Consider the following 15,868-nt stretch of genomic DNA (forward strand, 5'->3'; position numbering starts at 1 on the left):
GCAGCCACATTGCAACTGTGCAGAAACCATTAGCACAATTGCTTCATAAATGTCCAGGCAATAGTGGACCATCATGGAATGTTCATCAATGTCTTTGCAAAATTTCCATGAAATGCACTTGATGAATACATCTTCTGTCATCAATGAGCGGTTTCAGAATGGCAGATATAAGAATGGCCTACTCATTCGTAAGGAACGCAGAGCTATTCAAGTATACTAACAAATCAGTTGTAAGATATGACATAATACCCATCTCTGCGTTTGTGTCTGGATCTTGTGTCATGGACACATATTGGTAGTATCCTACTCTAACATGTAGCTAATGATGTCCCAGTGTGTGACACCCTCATTGATTCTGCAAAGGAAGTAGGAAACATACCATACTGAGAAGTATTGTGTAATCTCTTACTGTATGAGTGGACAGAACCACAAATTCTACAATGTTGAACACATTAACTGTCAATATTATCAATATAAGAAGAAAGGTTAAATAGAAATGTTTGAGATGTGTAAATGTTCAATGGCGTAGCAAGTTTGTATTAGTTGTCCCACTAAAATAACAGTAACTGAACAAATCTTGTGATCCTAAGCATATGTGTCACACATGGCAGTTTATCTGAATGCATGTGCCTATGCAAGACATAAACTACACATAGGGTGAACAGTGTGCACATGGTAAATGTGTGGGTGCTGGTAGTATAGCATTGATTGTGAGGGAAGAGTGGGACTGTCAATGCAGTGAACTAACTGTTTCCCCTGACATTGAGGCACTCAACTTTTGCATCAAAATTTCCCCTCACTACTGCGTGGGTTGGATATTGTTATATCGTCCCCCTGGACCTGTCGGTCCTTTCCCCAAACTGCTTGCTGACTGGACTATGCCTAGGGCCTTCTGGTATTAGCATTTTCTTCTCCTTGGTGACTGTAACATCCACATTGATAACAGCAACGGGAGTGACACTCACAATTTTTTAGCTGTGATACAATCGTCTTCACTCCAACAATATGTGACTGCCCCAACTCATCGTGGGGGTCACACACTTGATGTAATTTACTCTAGTTTGCCTCTGGTTCTGTCTCCCCCTCTACCTGTCACCTGGTCTGACCATTATCTGATTCCTTTTTCCTGGCAGATTTCTAAAGGCCATCCCTCTCGGAGGCCTCGCTTCAATGGCCGGGGCATGGTACCTCCTAAAATAGAGCCTGCTGCTTTCTGTCTAGCTTTAGCAGAATGTCAGCTGTCACTTTCTGATGATCTTGGCCTTGCTCTTGCCCATTTTAATAGTTGGATTGAGAAGGTGGTGAGCAATCTCTCTCCACAAGTCAAACTTAGACACCTTAATGCCCCACTGCCTAAACCTTGGTTCTCACCCCAGCTTAAAATTTTGAACCAACATTGCAAAAGGCTAGAAAGAAAATGGAGACAAGATTATGACTCAGGGGCCAAGATCACATTGAAGCTGGCCCAAAAGGCTTATTATGCGGCCATTAGATTGGCCAAGCGAACCTATAAGACTGACCGTATTGCCCTCACTAGCAATAATGTTAAAGAGTTTCACCTCTCCTAATGCAATGAACGTGGCCCACACCCCCTCTCTCGAATGGTGTGAGGAACTTTCCACTTTTTTCATTAATAAGGTCAGGGCACTGCAATCGCATTTTCTTAACTGTAGTGTACCAGCTCTCTCAGCTGTCCCCTGACTATCTGTCTGGCTCTATTCCCTGCGCTACATTTTCTGCATTTTAACCTGTATCTCTGCCAGATTTCCTAGCTGCCTTATCCTGCCTTAAATCTGGCTCCCCGCATGATCATTGCCCTGCGAAACTTATGGCTACTGCTGCGGCTGTTATTAATCCCTTTGTCAATCAGTTGATTAATACCTCACTTTCTCTTGCATGCGTGCCTATTGTCTGGAAACAGGCGCTACTTGTTCCTCTCATAAAAAAACCCTCTCTTGATCCCCATCTCCCTTCCAGCTACTGCCCCATTTCCCTACTCCCTGCAATTGCTAAGGTCTGTGAAAAAATGGCTAATAAGCAGCTTACTTCCTTCGTTGAACAGCATGGCCTTCTCCACCCTGCACAATCAGGCTTTAGGGCCACGTACAGTCGGCCCTTGTGGAAGTGGCAAAGGCTATCTGTGAGACTTTGGATGCTGGGGGCAGGGCCGTTTTGGTCCTGTTGGACCTCTCGGCCGCTTTTGATACTGTCCCCCATTCACTTCTCCTTGCCCGTCTGCATAAGCTTGGCATCATTGGCACTGCTTGGGAGTGGTTAAAATCCTTCCTGGAAAATAGAACTCAACAAGTTTGGATCCCCCCTTTTGTGTCAACATCTCAAGATTTGCTGACAGGGGTTCCTCAGGGGTCTATTCTTAGTCCCCGGTTATTCAATCTTTATATGACCCCTCTTATTCAGCTGGCTGAGGATCTGGGTGCCAAAGTGGTTGCCTATGCAGATGATACGCAACTTTTGTTTACCTGGAAGAAACACGAGGCTGGTACATCTCATGTCAAGGCTTGCCTGTCTGCGGTATTTAGCTGGCTTGTATCAGCTCAGTTAAGATGTAACACAGACAAAACTGAGATTTTTTTCTTTGGGGATTTTCCCCCTCTGTTTGGGCATCACTTCTTGCCTCATGAGTCACCCTGCCCTTCCACTTCTGGCCATCCTGTGAAAAATCTTGGCATTTGGTTTGATGAGAAGCTTAGTTTTGGTAACCAGATTGGCAAACTTACTGGCATTTGCTTTGGTATTTTAAAACTTCTCCATAGATTTTTACCACTGTTTCCGCTCTCTGCAAAAGAGACGGTTGTCCACGCTCTGGTCACCTCTCACATAGAATATGCGAATGCACTCTATGCCGGTTTGCCTTGTTATCTTCTGGACAAACTACAGGTGGTTCAGAATGCCGCCGCCCGTCTTCTATTGGATCCTCCTAAGCACTCTAGTGTCAGGCATCACTTGCGCAATTTACACTGGCTGCAAGCTAGGATAATTTTTAAGGCTGTAACCATTGCTCATGCTGCACTTTATGAGTATGGTCCCGCCTATCTCAGGAAACACTTTCAGTTTTACACCCCTGGCAGGTGTCTGCACTCCTCAAATATGCTTCTAGCATCTGTCCCCAGGTTTCGTCTGAAACGTAAGGGTGGCAGCTCCCTGTCCTATCTCGCTGTAACTTACTGGAATTCCCTCCCCCTGGATCTACGTAACCTTAAGAATCTCTCTCAGTTAAAAAAAAAGCTAAAAATGTTCTTGTTCACGGCTTCCTCTGCTTTGATTCCCTTTGATGCTCAGGCTCGCGCCGGGACACTCGATTGAGTAGCCGTGCACGCTATATAAATCCCGTAAATAAATAAAAAAATAAAATATGTTCAACATTACACACTCTAGTACAGTACAAAGGGACTTTAGTAATGAACAGTTTGGCAGCCTGAGTGTGTGTGCTGCCAGTGAGTATGCTGGTGGCAGCGTAATACATGTGGATTACAAAACTGGGCACTGAATGTGCTGTGAATGTACACCGAGTGCAGAAGTGCCTGGACTGCTACATAACATTGAGGATCTTGGGTTCCTGTTTGGGTAAGGCTATGCCTGCCTGGGGAAAAGATGAGGAGTAAAGAAATCCCACCAGAGTGAGTTCTATAGTCCAGCAAAGCTGCAAGCTGGGTGGGACATACACTGGAGAATGGGAGAGCAAGGCTATCTGAGTGCTTTCTTAATTGTTTTTGATTCAGTGATAGATCACAAGGAAGGGATCTGAACACATCTAAGGAAGAGTGAGATTGGTCTGAAAAGAGAATCAAAAAGAGAGGGGCAGAGGTCCCAGGATCAACCTTTTAATGCACATATGACTGTGGCTGATATTCAGGTGTGTACCTTGGTAACTCATATGAATATTGCTCTGAGAATAATCCGTTTTGAAGTCATGCCTTGCTGTGCTGCCCTGCTACTTGCTTTTCCCCTGCCTTCGTGAGAAGGACTAGACCTTCATCACTTGAACCCAGAGTGACTCCAAGGGCTAGCTGACTGGCCTTCTGATCTGAAGTCTTAGGGACATTAAAGACATCTAACCATCCTGTTTCTGCACCTGTACTCTGCCATCTGTCAGTCTGCCCTGCCAAGTGGTGCCACCCCAGTCCTGGACCCTTGGAAGTGGGCCTAAAGTGTTTGCTCTCGCAGAAGCCATGCATCTTCTGTCAGAACTGATGCATCATCTCTGTTACGAGTATTGGAACTGGAGCGTCCCCTTTGTTGCATGGATCAGCACCGACACTTCACCGCCATTGCATGGCCCTTAATATTGATGTATAAATGCAACTGAGTAGTGCATCACGCAATGTACATTTGTGTGGCAATGCATCAGAAAAATCAACATAAATGTTGTGAACCTGCCTGTCACACCCAGGAAATTATGCAATGGGTGTGGCTGAATACCAGGAAATGTAAAGGCTACTTTTACTTTCTGTTAGTGTCTGTTGGTTGGTGCTGGTGGTTTGAGGAGTGCTGCATGAGATTGGTGGCGTGTTGGCTGTTTTCTTTGGAGCCTGTGACTGTTCTGTCCCTGTGAATAAGTATTTTGTGTAGTTTTTGTGCCTAAGTATTGTTTTTTTTATTTGTAATTGTATTTGCATTTTTAGGTGTTTGTCTAATTTGGAGTAATAGTTAATTAGGTATAGTTAACAGTATAAGCAGTGTTTTTTTGTTAGTGGGTTAAGGATAGATAGGGCTTGTGCCACTGTGGTCATGTCTGGGAAGGGGAGAGGGAAGAATTTAAACGAGAGAGAAGTTGGAAGTTGGAATGGAGATCCTTTCTCCTGCAGCCAGCAAGGGCAGCAAAGGCTACCGACCCAAAGATCGTAAGGATCAATAGGAGTGGGTGTGGTTGTACAGGGGCAAGGTGGCCAATGATGAGCACTTCATCTCTCAACTGAAAATATCATTGGGCGGACATAATTGCCAATGATGCTGATGTGCTGGATCTGCTGGGTTTGGAGATTAAAGGCACCGTAGGTATTTATTATTGTACCATCGGCATGCAGTAACGTAGATAACTTAGTTAAAGTACATATCAATATCAAAAGGTGTTTCTAATGTATGGATGCCTTGTGACACAGATGGCAAAACAGAGTGACACTTAGTAGCAGATGTATCAAACTGGCACACAAAGCTGCACACCTGGCATAAATGCTGTTTTGCATTACAGGGAGCTAGCACTCATGATGCTAAGTAATGCAAAGCAGCCCTTTGTCCAAATATGGGTTACTATTTAGCAATATCCAGCACTGAAGAAAGTTTGGGCTTGTAAACGTAATTGGATGAATCATTTGTTTCTGTTTTCCCTCACTAATGTGACGCAAACACTGCACAATATATGTCTATATCATCTTCTATGGCTAGATTCACAAAACAGATCATGATCACACTGCACAAGGTATCAGGTATGTCTGAGTGTCAAGACTAGTATGTATTTACCAAGGGACACATTTATCAATTCTTCACGCAGCACAGCAAAGCAAGTCAGCAGCATTGCATGAAAGTGAAAGGGCAGGAATGCATTGTATTTAACATTTTTATGGTACATTCCTGTCCTTTACTAGTGCTGGCACACTTTTGGCTGCCTAGTGCCAATGATTGCACCCTTGCGTCAAAAGGGACATGTGATGAAGCTGTCCAGCAGGCCTAATGACATCAATCATAGGGCCTGATGTTGGCATAAGCTGTAAGACGTTTCTGACCTTGCCCCTCTAGGCAGATCAACCCTGCAAGATGACTAGCTGCGTTCCATGGTCTGAAAATATATGCATATATGTGTAAGGGTGTCTAAATATGAAATGACACTGGCATGTCATAGAACTTAGTTTAGATTTGGAAGAGTGTGTAGTTGCTCTATTGTTTTGCAATTTCTCCATTTTTGTTTTGTAGTTGGACATTGCCCATTCACAAAAGCCGAAGTTGACTGCTTCAGGGATAGTGATGCGTAAAGTAAGTGTCATGGCTACATGGTTGTAGCTCTACGACATGTGTGTGTGACCCATGATAGTTGTAGCAGTGTGATATGTGGGGAGGTATTCATCACCTGCCAACAATTCACTTAGATTCATTGAGCAAACACAGCATTACATGTGTCAACAGATTGTACAATAAACAAGGAGGCATGTTAATGTGAATGTAGTGTAAATATAGGTGTGGGTAAGTGTTTCTGTTGTACCCCACTTGAAATATGGGCATGATATACCTCTGACAGTACCTGTGTTTCATCCAGAATGACACTTTTCATGAACATTCTGACAGTGTCACCAGATTAGATATCACATTGGAATCATTGCACAACAGATAGATGCAGGAAAGTGCCAGTTACATCCCAACTTTAGGTGTATTCTGAAAACAACCCATATAAGGGTACAATGTCATCTCAACAGGTGTTGCCACTGGGGTTTAAGTCATTTATATGACATCTAAATATATCCGCAGTATTACCACGTACCTGAGGGATAGCTGTTGTAATTCTGTCTCGGGGTGACTGACCCCCCATGTTAGAATTATGTAGAATGGAGCGACAATGGTCCCATTATACTGATGCCATGGAGGCTGCGTGGATATAGGATAGCTAATGTATCAAACCAAGGTCTGCTCAGCCTGTATAATGCACATTGTGCTTAGTTTTAGATAACAAAGGTTTCCTTTTCAGCACTGAATGGTACAAACAACTATGTGGGACTGTGATGGGTTCTAGATTAGCGCCGTCTTTTGCCTGTTTGTTTATGGGCTGAGTCGAGCAGGCACAGATCTGGTGCCATAAGGATACCAAGTAAATCAACAGTGTTTATTATTGGGGACTTTACATAGACAACTGTGTGATGATTTGGACAGGAAGTGTGGACGTTTGCAATTTTTTTTTCAATATCTCAATATCTCAATAATATGTCTGTAAAATATGAAATTTACCCATGAAATCAGTAGAACAGCTCAAACTGAGCATGCTTACCCTCATCCTGCCACAGGACAGAGCCTGAAGCGAAGGCAAGATGGCCGCGGACGGGCTGTGCTGAGCGGTCGCTACTGAACTCTCTCCCATCTGAAATGAAGTCGATAGTTTGCTGGTTTCTGTTCCCCTGTGGATTTTGATATGAATACGGATATGGTATCCAGATTCGCATATTCATCCACTGATGTATCCATCCATAACGGAGATTAAACACAATATACTGGCAGAGCTGGTCCGGCTTAAGGAAAGCTGGGGAAGATTTAGCAGGACAATCGACTGTCTAAAGGCTCGTTATTTACAGTCGCGCAGCCTGCCACCTCGCATCGCTAAAAATGACAAGCCAAAAGGGAGAGAAAAGGCGAAGGAGCAAGCAGAAATCAGTAAATACCCTTCAAAGGGTCCAAATGAAGAAGTAGCGCTAAACGCCAGGGATCCAGGGGCGAGACGGAAAGTGGCATCGCAGTTAAACAAGAAGACAACGGAGACGCGAGGGGGGGAAAGAGATGCTACAGTCGGAGCTACCGAGACGGGTAGCCAGTCAGGCAGCTTCGGTGAAGCAAGGAGCAAGCCGCTTGTGAAATACGCCGAGAAGGTTGAAAGAATCGACGGAGGTAAAACAAAAATCAGAGAGACCCCCCTCAGGCAGCCTACCTTGGCAGAAGCATTTTCCACTCACCCTAGAGTACCAGGCGATCGATCGCCAAACGAAGGAAGCAGAAGCAGCCGCAGAGCTAGATCCAGCGATCTTGGAGGCGTCCTCGAGGACGCTGTAGGCACGTCAATTGCGGACGCTCCTGTCGCTAGGCAACAACAGCAGCAGCAGGTTCAGCGGCCCGCAGGAGAACACGAACGGGAGACGCTGCAGAATGAGTTGGGCTTGGCTTCTACAACAGGCTCCCCTCTGGTATGCATTGAGCAAGATCAGGCTCAGTCAGGGTTTGCAAGACCAGGTGAGAGGGGAAATGTGGGGAATGTGGATACAGACATGTTGGGCGCCATCATTGTGCTGGAAGCAGAGATGCTAGCCTCCAAAGCCTCCAAAACCCCCCTAAAAAAAAAACCTGACTACTTGGGGAAGCTCTGTTAGCCTGACAGTAAAAGAGACGAATAAAGAGAAACTACCTGATTCCAGAGAGGAGGAGGAGGTAATTGGAAGGGGTGAGGTGGGTTCAGGTGAAGGAGAGAGATTTTTCTCTCTCAATGAAGACTCGGATTCAGTACACCCAAGCGACGAGCTCTCAGAGGATGAAGATGATGATGACGAAGCAGAGGAGGTCTCGATTTCAGGTTCCAGTTCCTCTGGGGGGGATACAGGCACAGGTAAAGACTCGACCCTGAGGAAGAGGCAGCTAAAGTCAAAGCTAAGCGTCCGACAGACGGGATCATTGGGAGGCACTGAAAAGGGGCTGCTCTGGGACTATGCAGGCACTTCCCAGATATATCAGGTTGAGGATACCAATGGGTCGCCGAAACAGTGTGCTCCCTTTGACATCTTGTTTAATATGTTGAAGCAGATGCAAGCAGAGGCTAGAGTCGTGAGTCGGAAAGCAAGGCTGGACGCTAAAAAAATACAATCTTCATTAAGGAAGACTAATAAACTGTACGATGATTTAGTGGGAAGAGTCACCGAGGTGGAAGAACGTACAAGCAAGCTTGAAGATGATCTTGGCAATTGGCAAAACTTTAAATCGGCTCAAGAAAAGATGACAGAGGACCTCCAATGGAAAATGGAGGATTTTGAAAATCGCCAAAGGCGTAACAACATCAGAATCCTGGGTGTGGCTGAGGGAGTGGAAGGGCAGGACATAAGGTGCTATGTGATCAATTTACTCAAAGGGGCATTCCCGGAGTCTCAGTGGCAGTGGGACAGGGAAGTCCAGAGAGCGCATAGATTTCCTTTTACACTCAAAAGAGTGCGTGGGGCTGACCGTGGAGGCAACACGGTTTTTCCACGAGCTATTTTAGTATATTTAGGAAACTTTCTCTTAAGGCAAGAAATAATCGAGAAAGCTAGACCTGATAGCAAGAGATCATTCGATGGTACCTCCTTCTTTGCCAGGCCGGATTTCTGCTATGTGACAGTCGAACGAAGGTGGAGACTGAGGCAGCTGATATCAAAATTTCAGGAGCTAGGTTCAGAGGCCTATTTATTGTTTCCTGCTAAACTAAAAGTGGTCACTAAAGGAAGAGCTATGATGTTTTTTTCAGAGATTAAAGCCCAGCAATTTATGGATGACCTGAAAAAACAGGGCCCGTAAGGGGAAAGCTATCTACAGCCTGTCTTAAATGGGGGATGGGAGAGGGGTGCGACTGTCGCAGCCTAAGACCGGTCACATATAGGTCCTGTGGACCTATTTGCCTGTACAGGGGGGAGAGAGGGAGGGGGAGGGCGGGGAGGGGTGCTGGGAGGGTTTAGGGGGGGGGTTCCACATGTTGGGTTAAAATTCTTTGACTTTTTTGGTTGGATAAAGCACATTTTTTGTCTATTTTTTCTCCGGTGTGGGATATGGTATATTCACTTCAATTGGTATAGACAGTATCAAGGGAGTGTAGGTTGTTGTAATTTTATGCTAACTACTATCTGGTTGACTATGAGTAGGAATGTCTTGGATATCCCTTAATGCCTTGCAAGATCGCTTCAATTAATGTGTGTGGCCTTAATGATTCTAGGAAGAGAGCGAAGGTAACAGGATTGTTGAGATCTTTACAGTTGGATCTGGTATGTCTCCAGGAGACTCATATTGAAGTATCACAGTTATACCTCTTGAAACAACTGGGATTTGATGTATTAGCAGCAAGTATGCAAAGCACTAGAACCAGGGGTGTAGCAATATTAGGGAGAAATAGTGATTCAGTGGTATATAGGAAAAAGGAGGATCACTGGGGTAGGTGGGTCATTGTGGAATTATGTTTCAGAGGGACGCGGTTTACACTAGTTACTATATATGGATCCACGGAAGATGATCCTGATGTCTGGCAGTTTATGGATATGGAATTGCCGCAGTGGCCGGAACCTGTTATCTGTTGCGGGGATTTTAATATTCATGACCCAAGAAGTGCCTTTGCAGAACCAGGGGGGAGGTACTTAGGAAGAAAGAAAAAGTCACATAGAGCCCTTGCTGCTATGGTCCAACACAATTCCCTTGCGGATCCGTGGATGAAGTCTCATCCTCTTATAGACGGTAGTACCTTTTTTTCCGCCCCACATAAAGTACTGGTCAGGTTGGATTATTTTTTAATCTCCAATTCTTTAATACCGCACTCAAAAATAGGAAAACAACCCAGAATTATCTCTGATCATAGTCCTCTTGTTTTAACGCTAAATACCTCTCAGGTAAATGTTAGGAAAACCCAGTGGACCTTTGAGCGTATCCTACTTAAAGATGACGCCTATCGGAAACATATGGAAGGTTGGTTAAAAAAAATTCGGGAAGTTAATAGAGGTACGGCGTCCCCTGGCGCGGTTTGGGATTGTTTTAAAGCTGGGGTTCGGGGGGAAACGATGAGCTATGTATTGTCAAGACGGAAAAGGGAAAGAAGGGAACTGGAAGAGATAAGGCTTAAGCTACTTACAGCAGAAGAAAATCTCGCCATAGCTATAACGCAAGGAATCCCACTCGACCCTTTTTTACTTAGGATAGTTACCCTTAAAGGAGATGCTACGGAGGGTATTATCTCGAAGGCCGCTGAGAAGTATCTTGCACATAAACAGGACACCTACGAGCTAAGTGAGAGAGTCGGACATATTCTCGCCGTTAGAACTAGGCAGCGTACAGCCATGGCTGATATCAAGGAGATCCAAGATTCCCAGGGAAACCTGGTCACTGATTCTGATCTCATTAGGGAAGTTTTCCACAAGTTTTATACTAAGCTTTATTCTTCGGAGGATATGAGGGGCCCAATTGAGGTAGGTAGGTACCTTAGTGATATTGTGGCTCCTGTCTTATCACCAGATGATAGAGAGTTGTTAGATGCCCCCTTTCAGTTGGATGAACTTAGAGACGCTTTGGAGAGTCTCCCCTCGGGGAAAGCTGCTGGGCCAGACCAAATCCCGGTGGAATTTTATAAACTGTTCCAGAATATTTTGCTCGTCGAGATGTTTGACATAATGCTACATACGCAACGGGGTGGTTCTCCCCCGGAGTCTTGGGGGGGGGGCAGATATTATTGTTATTCCAAAAAAAGGGAAACCCCCGACACTCCCCGGCTCATACAGACCTATTACCCTTATGAACTCTGACGTTAAAATCTATTCGAAAATCCTTGCGACTAGGCTTGCAGGGTATATAGAGCAGCTTGTAACATGGCTTTATTCCAGGCAAGGGAACTACCCAGCATGTAAGGACAGTTATTACAATGTTTGACGCTGCAGGAACTCTGGGTGACCCTATTGCAGCACTGTTCTTAGACGCCGAAAAGGCTTTCGATAGGGTCGCCTGGGAATACCTTTGGGCAGTCTTGAGATGGAGTGGTATAGGGGAAGGCTACATAACAGCTATTCAAGCCTTATATAAAGGACCAACAGCTAAAATTAGAGTGAACAGAGGGCACTCAGATGCAGTAAAAATTCTTAGGGGAACGAGACAGGGTTGTCCTTCATCCCCTCTACTATTTGCGCTATTTCTTGAGCCCCTACTACGACGACTGGAGAGAAATTGTGGGATTTCTCCAATGGTTTTGAATGGTCGTGCAGTAAAAATTCTGGCATATGCCGACGATGTGGCTATATTAACCCCCGACCCGGATTTGGCCGTAATAGAGGTCGAACGGGAAGCTACTATATTTGGGCAATTTTCGGGTTATAGTTTGAATAAATTGAAGACCCTGATATTTAAGAATAAATATGCCGTTTGTGCCGACCCCAGGGTGGTTACGTCAGCTATGTACTTAGGTATAGTAATAGTAGCTAACCTTGATGCTATTGTTGAGGTTAACATGACCCCTATTTTAGCCAAAATAAAAATAGATTTATATAGAGTTAACAATTTACATCTTTCTTTAGTAGGCGTTACCAATGTGGTGAAAATGACGATCTTGCCAAAGTTTCTCTACCTATTTAGAGCAATACCATTATTTTTTGAAAATAAATGGTTTAACATATTGGAAGGTATTTTAAATAGGTTCATATGGGCGCATGGGAAAGCGCGCAGAGCTTATAGATTTATGTCTCTACCTAGAGAAAGAGGAGGATGGGGAGCCCCCGATTTTAGATTATATTATTTGGCAACCGCCCTTCAATACATGCAGGGCTTAATTGGAGGAGGAGGGTTCCTGCAGAAAATTACCGCCTCAACTACAGATGTTTATGCAATTTTGTTAGGACAGGAGACAGAAAACTGTTTGTTATACTACACTGATCTTGGGTGCCTCAGAAGGAAACAGTTTAGGACTTTAGCCGCGGCTATTAAAATATGGAATGCTTTTCTGAAAAAGATGGGGTTGGGCAGATTCAACAGATACATCAAATTATATAATAACAAGTCTTTCCCTTCTGAAATCTTTTCAGATTCAGTTATGGCCGCATGGGACCAAAAGGGAATTAAGCAAATTGGGGACTTAAGAGACTCTAGGGGTATAGTACAGTTTAGTGCACTTGTAAATACATTTGATCTAAGCAATAGGGACTTTTTTAAGTACCTACAGGTTAGGAGTTTTTTGGGCAACAAACAAGGCGGTTCAACAGGTTATAAAATTAATGATTTTCTGGAGACTTTAGTTACTGGTGGTGCACACACGATTAGATCAGCGTATGCGTTATTAGTTAAAATTAAAGTGGATGACTTGGACAAGCATAGGCATAAGTGGGCTGAGAAACTTCAAGGAGAACTTGATGATTTTCAGGACTCGTTGGATTTGGGCTGTACTATACTATGTTCGGCTCCTCTGCAATCCCAGCATTATAAAACACTATTCTCACTGTACCATACGCCAGCCAGAATTGCTAAATGGGGGGGCACGAATGGGATTAGCTGCCCTCGCTGTAGCTCAACTGATGCAGATTTAATCCATATGTTTGCTACCTGTCGTCAATTATACACGCTAATTAAGGACATTGAGAGTTTCCTGGCTAGGGCACTGGGGTTACAGATATCACTAACCCCTTTGTGGATATTGCTGGGAATTGGACATGATAAGAATGACAGTAATTTAGATAAAGAGTTTTTGTTCATGACTATGGCGGTGTACAGATTAACTTTAGCCAGGGCATGGCTCGATAAGACCCCCCTGTCCATGCAAACATGGTTGGCGAATCTAATTGCCACATTTAATTTGGAGAAACCCATATACGCTAGAAAGGGAAGAGCAGGGAGAGTTCGAGGTTCAAGAATTTGGAAACCATTAGCACGGTGGAGGGACGGGATAGAGTAGAGGGTAGAGGGATTTTGTGTCTTGGAGATGGGATTATAGATCGCTAATTATGATTTGACTGGTTGAATAAGTCTCAATTATGTGTATGGTATTTTTGTTGGAAAAAATGTATTGTGGAGTCATCAATTAACTGATTGTTATAAAAATGTGCGCTACGGAAAGTATAATAAAAAATATATTTAAAAAAAAAAATAATGAAATCAGTAGAACATATATTGTATTCTTGGATGTAGAATTATACACATGTGGAGATGGACTACAAAGAAAAATGCATAGAAAGAAAGCACCATGTAATTCCCTGTTTCACGCGTGTAGTGCGCATCCTAAATGTCAGATGAACTCAGTTCCATATGGGTAAAAGCTTAAGCAAGGCTAAATTGTAGTCAGGAAATAGAGTACAAAGAATCATGGCAGGATATTGAGAACAGATTCAGAGCATGAGGTTATGAGGAACGAGTAATCTCTTGAGCAAGGAAAAGATTGTGCAAATTGAACCATCATAAAACTTTGGTAGAAAAGGCACAAAAGGGTAAAAGGGAGACTACCGAAGCGAGGGTGGTGACACATTACCATCAGTTGAGTAATAAGATTCAAAACACTCTGGACACACATTGGTCTTTCTTATTATCTGATAAAGATCTCAGGCCCTTTCTTGGGTCTCGCCCAAATGTTACATACCGAAGGGCTAAGACCTTGCACAATATCATCTCTCTTAACTGTCCTATGAGGAGTACAAGGGCACTTGGTTACCACGATTGTCAATTGGTTCTTTTAAATGTGAGCATGCAATGTGTGTAGATTGGCCATGGACAGAATTACAGGTTTTAATTACAGCAATCCAGGCACCAATACCATACGTATGCACATTGATTGCAGCACACGGTATGTTGTGTATATACTCATGTGCAAATCTAATAAGGTATATGTGGGGAGTACCATTAGGTCACTACGGGAAAGGATTAGTGAGAATTTTAAAGCGTTACAAACATTGGATGTGAGGTATCTGCTAGCTCTACAATGGAAAAAATTGTGAAGCCCAAGATGCACACCTTAGTTTTAGATTTCATGGAATTGAGTTGGTCAAAAGGGAGGCGGGGGTAATTGTGAACTGAGACTCCGACAGTGTGAAGCGAGATCGATCATGTGGTTACATTTTGTCAATGAGGGCCTGAATATTGACCATGAGCTGCAGTATTTCTTAGGTACTGGGTGAGACCAAAGAGTGCATGTACTAATTTCAGAGAAAAACATTCTTGTATATACCTGATGTGCTTTTTACTGCATGTATTATTATTTATATGTATATTAGTTATGTATGTGAAGATACTACTCTCTTTTGTATAAGAATATGGAGGAGATGAGTATGGTATCATGTTTCTCCGACAAATTACAATTGTTGAAATGTGAAGGTATAATATGTATCATACTAATTGGAGTAGGGAACATTTTCCGGTTTATATTACAGTATTAAGATTTGGTCTGATGATTTGTATATATATATATATATATACATATATATTATCTACTGGCGGTCGCCAGTAGATAGTTATAGTTACAACCTAGTTTCCATAGGAAATCTCAAAATTCTATTTTGAATAACTTTGGCGCCGGTTGACGAATCCTCGCGAAATTTTCAAAACTGATGGGGCGCTCCGCTCAGCTCCTACCCTGAAAGTCTCGGGGTGATTCGTCAAGCGGGGGCCGAGAAAAAAGGGGGGTCCCAAAACGCGTTTTCCCCATGTTATTTTCCATAGGACCTTTAGACACAGCTACAGCCCGAACGGCTGAACAGAATTACGTGCAATTTGGCAGAGAGGTAGCCATAAGGTCAAGGAAGTGCCTTTTGCAGGTCTGGTGTATATCTGTTCAGTATTTCCTGAGAAAATAGCATTTAAAAGCATATCAATATCTATACGCGCGCACCGTGCGCGCACTGTGCGCGCACCCTGCCGTGCTCGAGCGCAATTCTGATTGGTTGTTAGATGTCGGTAAACATTCGAATCGGTCGAAACCAGGAAGTGTCGGCCGCCATTTTGTCTCTCGCAGTATGAGGGGGTAAAAAAAAAAGGTGGAGAACGTGAAAAGGGGGAAGAGTGGACAGTTCCTGACCCCCTAGCCTTGGTCAGGGGGTCACAGAAGGACCCCCAAGGGAGGAAAAACCAATATTTTTTATTTTTTTAAAATCGCGAGGTGCGCGCACCCTGCGCGCACGGCACTAACTGCGAACCGTGGGTGCTCGGTGCGCGAAGTTCGGGCTGTAGCTGCGATTGAAGGTTCCTATGGAAAATTGCATGGGGAAAACATGTTTTGGGACCCCCCTTTTTTCTCGGCCCCCAAACATTTTTTTTTTAAATCGCGGACTCTGAAAATTGAAGGCAGGTAGGAGGGTGCAGAGGCAACAATTTGAGCACACTGGGCAGGCAGGAAGGGCAGTGGCAGCACAACAGACTATGGAGGACAGTGGAAAGGGGGGCAAGGGCAACACACCAACAATACAGGACTGGCAAG

The sequence above is a fragment of the Triturus cristatus genome, chromosome 8, assembly GCF_964204655.1.
Source record: "Triturus cristatus chromosome 8, aTriCri1.1, whole genome shotgun sequence".
In the NCBI taxonomy this organism is placed as follows: Eukaryota; Metazoa; Chordata; class Amphibia; order Caudata; family Salamandridae; genus Triturus; species Triturus cristatus.